Genomic DNA, 10442 nt, shown 5'->3' with positions numbered 1-10442 from the left:
TGTCTCTCAATTTTTGTATTCCCTGATGTTGTGCTCTGGCTGTACCTATAAGGGGCAGTCCCAAGAGGCCTGCCTCTTCTCCCGCCCTGGGGCTGCATGGCTCTTATCCACTCCTACCTTTTCCCTGGGTAGGAACTGGAAAGGCAGTTCTGACCAGCCCCACCTTCCACCTTGGCCATGTGTGTGTCAAAATGGCGCTGGACCAGGTCCAGGGAGTGGTTCTGTGGGCTGTGATCTTTGCCTCTTGGGGAAGTTCCATCATGACATCACTGTGATGGACAGCTCATCAGCCTATCACTAGTATCCAGTTAGTCCCTCCCCTTCCTGCTGCCATTACTGTCATATAAACCCCTCCCCTGAGTAAAAGGACGGGAGTTCCAGAATCTTACCCCGAGATGCCTGCATGTTCTGTGTCCTTCATTTCAGGGACAGGAGAGGAACATTCTCGCGTCTACACAATGCCAAGTTTTGCACATTGGGCCGCACTCCAGCGAGGATGAAAGGGTTCCCAACACCTTTCAGTTTCCTAGTTCAGATACCAGTATACACAGTTTCCAATGTACTCAGATAACATACAGAGATAGTGCAGGTACAATCACAGGAAGGGGATACAAGAAGATCATCAATAATAGAAGCTATAGTTTCACATAGAACGTTGAAAGTAGTTACAAAAGTGATATAACAGTCATTTCCATAACATGGAGTTCATTTCACTTAGCATCATCTTATGTGTTCATAAAGTTATAGCTATTTGGCTCTCGTGATCCTCTGCTGTGACTTGCCTAAACCTGTGCTAATTATTCCTTATGAGGGAGACCATCAAGTCCATGTTTGTTTTGGTCTGGCTCACTTCACTTAGTATAATTTTTCCAAGTCTTTCCATTTTCCTATGAATAAGGAACTGTCATTCCTTCTGATAGAGGCATAAAATTCCATTGTGTATATGTGCCACATTTTCCTGATCCATTCGTCTACTGAGGGGTATCTGGATTGGTTCCATATTCTAGCTATGACAAATTGTGCTCTACAGCACTGAAAAAGTGCTCTACATCAGTGGCCATAAAAGAAATGCAAATAAAAAAAACATTGAGATTCCGTCTCACCCCAGTAAGAATGTCCTGTATCAAGAAAACTAACAATAACAAATGTTGGAGGGGATATGGCAAAAAGGGAACCCTACTTCATTTTTGGTGGGAATGTAAACTGGTTCAGCTACTCTGGCAAGTGGTATGGAGATTCCTCAGAAGGCTAAACATAGAGCTTCCCTATGAGCCAGCGCCCTCGCTTTTGGGCATCTCCCCAAAAAACTACAAAGAAAATCACACTAAATACACCAGCAAATCAATGTTCATCGCAGCACAATTTGATATTTGTTTATTGATAATGATTCCAGGCTAAATCGAAAACTTACTGCTAACAACTAAAAGTTTCAAATGGAAAGTTTCAACTGGAAAATGGTGGCTCTAAAGTTTCTTTGAGAAACAGCGATAACATCCATGGTGATTAATATATAATTAATCTTTAAAATTCCCACTCCATGTATATTCAAATGTGAATACAACAATTTGTTTATTTTTAGTCAATTAACTATATATGCTGACATAGCTTTTAAATATTATTAAAGCCCTTTCCTATGTGAGTGTACATGTATCGGGATTTGGTTCTTTATTTTCTAGGCTCAAAACCAAAATTTTCTTCTAAAACTTCCTTGTAATGCAGGACATTTTCTAGTATAAAATATCAGAAAAATGTGAACTCTTCTGCATTTTGCATGTTATATTGATAATGTACTATTTAGCAACATTCAATTGATTTCCATCAGTTATGACAACATTATAAAGACAAGCCTAGCAGGGCAAGGAATGCTGGGGAATACAGTTTGCCTTGCAGGGGATTGTGCTCCTGCATTTCACACCAACTATGTGGACTGAGAAAAATGTCAATAGCACTGTCAAAACTCAAAATGTCAAAACAGAATTCTTAGTGTATTTCTATATCTTCTTTCTTTTTAAGTTTTTATTATCAAACTGAATTACAGAGAGGTTACAGTTTCATACATTAGGATTTGGATACATTTATTGTACTGTTTGTTACCTCATCCCTCATTTCCCCTCCCCCTTTCCCTTCCCCCCCATGAGTTGTTCAGTTCGTTTACACCAAACAGTTTTGCAAGTATTGTTTATGTAGTTGTTTGTCTTTTTTTACCCTGTGTCTCTCGATTTTGGTATTCCTTTTCAATTTCCATGTTCTAATACCAGTATACTAGGTTTCCAATATACTCTGATAAGATAAAGATATAGTGTAGGTACAACCACAGGAAGGTCATACAAGAAGATCACCAATAATACAAGCTACAGTTACACATGGCACTTTGAAAGTAGTTACAACTTTGATCTAATAATCATTTCCATAACATGAAGTTCATTTCACTTAGCATCATCTTATGTGTTCATAAGGGTATAGCTATACTGCAGAGCTTCTGCAGTGCAAAGGACTTAGCTCGCAAGATGAACAGAAATCCCACAGATTGGGAGATGTTCTTTACTGGCCATTCAACGGACAAAGGCCTCATATCTAAAATATATGCAGAACTAAAAAAATTGCCTTCCTCTAAAACAAAACCGCAAAGAACCAATAGCCCCCTCATCCAGTGTGCTAAAGACTTAAAAAGAGACTTCTCTGATGAGGAAATGAGAATGGCCAAGAGACATATCTACATCACTGGCCATAAAAGAAATGCAAATCAAAACAACATTGAGATTCCATTTCTATATCTTCTTATATTAAGATCTTTGATAAAATTATTAGGTTAATTCATAACAAAATTATACCAAAACATATTTGCTTTAGTATGTAAAAATGAACCTTTCATAAATCTTTGTGTTTTACTCACCATTTATCACGTGATCATTTATGCAACCCAAATAGCATGATTTATGTTTCCAGTTTTTACTATAAAATATTTATTTATTAAAGAGTCTAATGACTCCCCCCATTAGTTTCCAATTAGGGTCATTTTATTGTGAAGATAGAAGATAGATAAGTTAGCAATGGACATAACTGACAGAGACACATCTGGCAGGCCCAAACACCAGAATGGGCCTTACAGAAATGTTGGACTAATCCTTTATTTCATATGGATATAGAATATGCTGTTATGTTTTGTATATCAAGTATCAATGTTTGCTATTCATTGCCTCTGGCTCTTAGAGATACTTGATCCATTTTCAAAAGAAAGCCGCAAGATAGGAGCCATTTCTCTCTTTTCCATTATTTAATTATTGTAAAAGTCAAACATATAACTAAGTATTAATTACATGAATATGACAGACTGTGAAACTTATTTAAAATTCATTTTTCTCTTAACAAAACCCCATGTGAGGAGATACACTTCCACTCTCATATAATTTATTTTTATTTTGCGACTGAGTTTTCCTTTTTTTTTTTTTTTTTTCTGTGTTACCAGTATGGCCAATGGAATAGGTGTGTTGTTGGGCTAGTATTGTGTGCTACTCCTACTTCTTTAAGAAAACAGATGTGTATAAACAGAGCTAAGGGATGGCCTGGGGCTCCCAGGCCAAGCATCTCTGGACGTGGAGGGCAAGCTGACAGATGGGCATGAGGAGGACCCTCGTGGTCCTCACCTTTTGTATCTGCTACCTGGCTTTTTACCTCTAGAACAAGTATGTCCTCAAGTATGTCCTTTCTGTCCTGAAATTTACCTATCCTATCTTATTCCAAGGGTGGCAGACATTTGTTGGTGCATTTTTGCTTCATGTATCATAGACACTGGGCTGGGTGGAGATCAACTGCTGTTCAAAAATCTGATATTTCCACGTGGCTTCCCACTTCCATGGTGTTTGTGGGGATAATATATGCTGGGTCCAGGTCCTTGTCCAGATTAGCTGTTCCTGTGTTTCTCACTTTGCATAATGTAGCTGAAGTTATTGTCTGTGGGTACCAGAAGTGTTTTTGGAAAGAGAAAACATCTCCCACAAAAACATGTAATGTCCTCTTCCTCCTGGCTGCTGTGGGCTGCCTTCCCTTCAATGACACCCAGTTTGATCCAGGTAGATATTTCTGGGCTGTAATTCACATATTCTATGTAGGATCTTATAAACTACTTCAGAAATTCCCCGAAGCCTAGTATGTAAACTACATAATCAATGTAGTGCACCTGACAGTTGTATCTCATCCCACAAGTGAACTCTCCAGTGTCCTGGGCTTCCTGTTCCTGTCCTTCCACCGATTCCTTGGCAGCTGCTGTGCCAGTGGAATCTTAGGATTCTTTCTCATGCTCACCACAGTAAAATTGAAAAGCCTTCTAGCCTCAAGGCAGTGCACAGCCTAGATTTTCTTTGCTAAGGTTGTCACAGCTGGGTTGTCTGTACTGTTGTTCAATGTGGTCCTGTCCAGTGCAACTGTAGCAAAGTAACAAATCGTGATTTAAACAAATTAGCTTAATGGGTGAATGAAAGTTAGTGTAAGTTGGAACAAGAATTTTAACTAAAGTTCTCTCCTTTTTAAATTATGTATTCTTTAATCTCTTAGATTGCTGGTGTGTGTTTTAAATTTTACATCATAATGAAACTAGTCATAAAAACCAGCTGCAACACTAATGTGGTATTACATATATTGTTATATACATAAAAATCAAATCTCATAATTTCAAAGAGAAATCTGAGTAGTTAATTTCAAAAAGGAAATGACATTATAAGGACATGGACAAACAGGTGTATGTGTGTGTATATAGGTACATATGTATGCACACATATTATGGTCTATAGGAAGGAATTAGATTTTGCCTCTAGTAGTTGTGTTGCATTAAGCAACTTCAGACAACTTAACAACTAAAGTTTCCTTATAAAGCTGACAAAAGTTTGTGTATGTGTGTGTTTCTTTTTCTTTTTCTTTTTCTTTTTTCTTTTTTTTTTTGCCAATCCTTGTGCTTAGACTCCGATCCAGAGCACTGTCCCTGGGTTATTTTTGCTCAAGGCTAACATGCTAACTCCTAAGCCACAGCACAACTGCCAGCTTTTTCTGTTTATGTGGTGATGAGGAATCGAAGCCAGGGCTTCACACATGCTAGGCAGGCACTGTACCACTAAACCACATTCCCAGTCCAAAAATAATATTCTTAAAGTGCTATATATTTATAAAATATGAAAAAAAAACTAGGAAAATCCATGGTCGAGTAGAAACTGAAATAGTTTATTTATTGCTGTAAACATGGATAAATTTTGCTATTAAGTTTCCTGCAGCACTACAATAATAAGCAAGAATGTAAAAATTAAAATTTGTATGCTTCTCCTAAAGTATATCAGAAGAATAGCACATGAGAAAAGTGAACTGAAAATTTCCAGATGTTGGAATATTTCAGTATATAAACTATTCTTTCCATATGCAAGAAGATAAGACAAGAACTTGAAACATTCACCAGGAAAAGTTGTAAAGTGCTTTACTTATAAATTAGATTGATAGATATTTAAAATTTACACTTGTGGCTAACAACAGATTTTAATCATTGAAGAAACTATCAAACATTCTTTAAAAATTTATAGAAAAAATTCGTCACAGGCAAAAATTGGAGAAAAACGAAGAATAAAAGAAAATAATTACAATGAGAGTATGAAATGCTTTTGAGTTTCAATAGACCGAAAAAGATGACAGAAGACACAGTTAAAGAGATAATACATGAAAACTTTCTCAAATTCGCAAACAAAAAGGGTTAACCAACTTATTATCACACTGTGGTACTTCATCATGAGTATTCAGAATACCAGTTAAGCAATGCATATTAAAGTGGCCAAAATCCAGGGGGGGGACAAAACAGAACTTTTAAAAAACTGTATGTGGTTCAGTAAGAAACTTACTCATTACATGACACATGTAACTTAAACCCTCTGCATACCATCTCTACAATACCAATAAAAATACATTTTAGAAAAGAATACAATGTATATCCTACAAAATGAAGTAAGAGTGAGGAAAGGGATGGGTAGAGGAGGAATGGGTGAGAATGTTGAAAGGCATCACATTGATCAAGATATACTGTATTCATAAACTGCCTTGCTAAATGGCAACCGCTTAAAGTTAATTAAAACAAAAAGATGCATTTTTGTTGTAGGTTAAAAAAGGAAAAATGTACTCATTACCTTACCCCCTCTGCATATCACATTTACAATAACAACAAGCTTAAAAAATTATGGTGTGTGTGTGTGTGTGTATGTGTGTGTAGTGTGTGTGGGAATAAGGGGCTTTGTGAGAGCTATATAACCACTCTACCTCTGAGCCACTTCCCAAGCCAAAATATTACATTTCTATGACATACGACATTTCTACAATTAGGCTAACTGATTTTTCAAAAGAAACAAGGTAAGGCAGCATATCATTCAAGTTAACCTTCAATGAATAGAATGAAAATGAGAGCCAGACCACACTTTACATACAACAGAAATTGAAGATGAGATTCAGATTTAATAACAGGTAGAAATTAAGTGATAAAATCAATTGTGAAGAACCCAGCATAATGGATGACCCAGAGACACAGATGCTAAAAATGGGAAAGAGAAAGTAGATGAAAATTTTGCATAGATTTGTTATGAATTATAATTTGACAGAAATATTCAAATTTAGTAGAAGGTAGTTTTGAACAAAGTAATCTCAGTTTTCTGCACTATTTGAAGATGATATAAGCTACATTTAATATTGTATTTTAGTTGTCATGGATTCATTTTGAAAAAAAGTGTTAATTTCCAAAATATTCTCTGTGAAAAGATCTAAGTAACATAGTTCTAAAAAAAAGTTTCCCTCAATATATTTCTTTGTTTCTGGTGATAATAATGGGGCTTGAACTCAAGATCCTCCACTCTTGCCTGGCTTTCTTGTTCACTCCTAAGGGTCCACCAGTTGAGCCATGCATCTAGGCCAGTATTTTCCTGGTTTATTGTAGATGGAGTCTTTTAGACTTTTTTTCTCGAGCTGATGTCAATTTGATTCTCAAGTCTCAGCCTCCTCTAAAGTACCTAGAAGTATAGGCTTCAGTCAGCTGTAGGTTTGCTTAACGTTTTAAACTTGAGAAGACTTCAAAGACTTTTAGTGGGGCTGGGAATATGGCCTAATGGAAAGAGTGCTTGCCTCCTACACATGAAGCTCTTGGTTCCATTCCCCAGCACCATATATATGTAAAACGGCCAGAAGGGGCGCTGTGGCTCAGGTGGCAGAGTGCTACCCTTGAGCGGGAAGAAACCAGGGACAGTGCTCAGGCCCTGAGTCCAAGGCCCAGGACTGGCAAAAAAAAAAAAAATTAGGGTCTGGGGATATGGCAGAGTGGCAAGAGTGCTTGCCTCATATACATGAGGCCCTGGGTTCAATTCCCCAGCACCACATATACAGAAAATGGACGGAAGTGGCGCTGTGGCTCAGGTGGCAGAGTGCTAGCTTTGAGCAAAAAGAAGCCAGGGACAGTGCTCAGGCCCTGAGTCCAAGCCCCAGGAATGGCAAAAAAAAAAAAAAACTTAAAGAAAAAAGATTTTTAGTGGAGTTATATTTCTATTGTTTCCTATACAAGAAAATATAACTCTCCATTTAAAATATATCAATTTGTTTAACACAAATAATATAATGAATATAGCCTCATGAAAGCAACACATGAGAACATTTATTTGTGATGTCAGTCATCATTTGGCTTCTACAGCATATCTGCTCTACATTTATGATAGAAATGAGGAAAAAATAAATATCATATACTTCATTAAGTAGTTTTGACTATGTAAGACCTCTAAAAATACACAAGGATCTCCAGGGGGACTCAAAACGCACTCTAAGAACAATTGAAAAAAATAAAAATTACATTGATATTGTAATCACTAAGATGATCACTTATTAAAAGTAGATAGAGAAAAGTACTTTAGCCAAAAAGTATAAAACTTAAAAATTAACAGAGGGCTGGGGATATGGCCTAGTGGCAAGAGTGCCTGCCTCATATACATGAGGCCCTGGGTTCGATTCCCAAGCACCACATATACAGAAAATGGCCAGAAGTGGCGCTGTGGCTCAAGTGGCAGAGTGCTAGCATTGAGCAAAAAGAAGCCAGGGACAGTGCTCAGGCCCTGAGTCCAAGCCCAGGACTGGCCAAAAACAAAACAAAACAAAAAATTAACAGAAGGAAAATATGTGAGACGATACTAGTCAATCCAAAGGAAATCAGATAGTTAAAAGGGAAGAGAACAGTGGAAAGTTTGAGAAGATACACTGAGACGATGGAAGGTAACCAGCAAAAGGAATTAATTGGGGTATACAGGTAAATAAAATATAATGTTGTTTTGATGTTAGATTTCATGCTGCTTATAACATGTAAGCCAGTGCATAAAGTAAAGCAGAATCAAAATGTCAGGTTTTTGTTTCATTTTAAAAGGCATATTAAAGGCAGCAGAGTATAAAAAAACTAGAAGGAAGAGTACCTGGAAAACATACTGAACACATAAAAGGCAAAAAATAAATTGCAGCAACACAGACATTAGAATGCAGACATAAGGCAAGAGTCAGTTTTAGAAATGAAGAGGAGAACCTCATGACATAGAAATATCGTATCTACAGAAAAGACATAGCAGTATGCCTGAAGATATTCTCTCAAAGCACAAAGGAAAAGTCAGCAGAGCATCTACAGAGTGGACAAACAGCCATATGAGGTTTTAGCATAATTTCCTGAGTGAACAATAAAAAGCCAAATTCCCTTGGGGAATCTAAACTTTTAACAGTTACTTAATATGCTTACTTTATTTTCCCCAAAATACCAATGTAACAAAAATTATGTACAAACACACTGGAAATAACCAGAAGTGGTCACATTTATGTAATCATTATGCTATTATATTTGGGTTAAAGTTTCAAATAGTTTATCCTTCAAAAGGTATACTCATATTTTAAATTGAGTTAAAGAGGAATTGAGTTAAAGAAGTGTTTGGTTTTGGTGAGCTATAGTATTACAAAAGCACTTAAATAACAGGAGTGTTGAGGAACTCAGCGGTAGCCTCTAGAGCACACTACTGGGGAGCAAAGTGCATGAGCTGACAGGCACAGTGCATATCACAGCTGTGCTTGAAATTGTTACATCTGCATACCAGCATTTGAAAAAATATACAAAATAAACTACATATTTTCAAATGTGATGGAGGCATGCTGGTCCTGCAATAAACCCTTTGCTTTTGCATGAGAACATCTCTTGGTGTCCTCCATTCCGCAGATGCGCTTCTCGACCCTTTCAGCTTCATTTATTTCTGTCAGTCCTGGGGCTTGAACTTGCCACCTGGGCACTGTCCCTGAGCTCTTTTAAGGATAGCCCTCTACCACTAGGAGCCACAGTTCCACTTTTCTGGTGGTTCATTGGAGACAAGAGGCTCATGGACTTTCCTTTCTGGGAGGACTGAACTGTGATTCTCAGATCTCAGCCTCCTGTGTAGATGACAGGCTTGAGCCACCAAAACCCAGCACCCAACACCCAGCTTCATCGGGGGCAATGGCATGACCTTGCTCTATCATGGTATCTGTGCATGTCATAGGAGAGATCTTAGCCACACCTCCTGAGCTTCTCTTTAGCCACTCTAGTGCCTGAATATTGACTTGAGTATCTATGATGTTGTCTATTGAGATGAAATACCAAAACTTTCATGGAATTTTTATAACTTAGACCTGAAAAAATTTACAACAAAATATAGCTACTATTATGACATTATGGACATTATTTGCTCTAATAATCTGGCTGCCCTTAAGCACAATGTATAATGGATTTGGGGGGCATAATGAATACCTTAAAAATGCCTACCTGACAGCTTGCCGCAGTGCCGACATGCCCGCCTGCTTAACCACTAGTGCCTTAATATTGACTTGAGTTTCTATGTTGTTTACTGAACAGGGAAATAACGAAACTTTCATAGAATTTTTATGAAAAGACTTGAATAAATTTATAACAAAACATAGCTACTATTATTTCACTATGGACATTATTCACTCAACCTTTATGGCTGTCCTTAAGAATAATGTATAAAGGATTTGGAGGCATGTTGTGTACTTTATTAAAAATGTGTGCCTTTCTGCTGCATCCTGCTTGCCTGCCTACCTGCCTTCCTAACTCCAGTGCCTGAATATTGACTTGAGTTTCTACGATGTTGTCTATTGAGCAAGCAAATAGCAAAACTTTCATGGAATTTTTAAAACTTGGGTTTGAAAAAATTCACAAGAAACATAGGTACTGTGATGTTATTTATGGACATTATTTGCTCAACCAATCTGGTTTCCCTTAAGCACAATATATAAAGGATTTGGAGGCATGTTGTATATACATAATTAAAAATGCCTGCCTGCCTGCCTACATGCCTTCCTCATCCCTAGTGCCTGAATATTGACTTGAGTTTCTACCATGTTGTCTATTGAGAAGGTAAATT

The 10442-nt window shown here is 37.3% G+C and overlaps 1 pseudogene; it reads left to right on the top strand.

Annotated features, from left to right (window-relative positions):
* Positions 1-3483: 3483 nt before the first annotated feature.
* LOC125345602 lies at positions 3484-4435 on the top strand (annotated as a pseudogene).
* Positions 4436-10442: the final 6007 nt, after the last annotated feature.

This window comes from Perognathus longimembris, unplaced genomic scaffold (genome assembly GCF_023159225.1).
Source record: "Perognathus longimembris pacificus isolate PPM17 unplaced genomic scaffold, ASM2315922v1 HiC_scaffold_5933, whole genome shotgun sequence".
Classification (NCBI taxonomy): domain Eukaryota; kingdom Metazoa; phylum Chordata; class Mammalia; order Rodentia; family Heteromyidae; genus Perognathus; species Perognathus longimembris.
The sequence above is the reverse complement of the archived record's forward strand: the minus strand, read 5'-3'. Positions and strand labels throughout refer to the sequence as shown.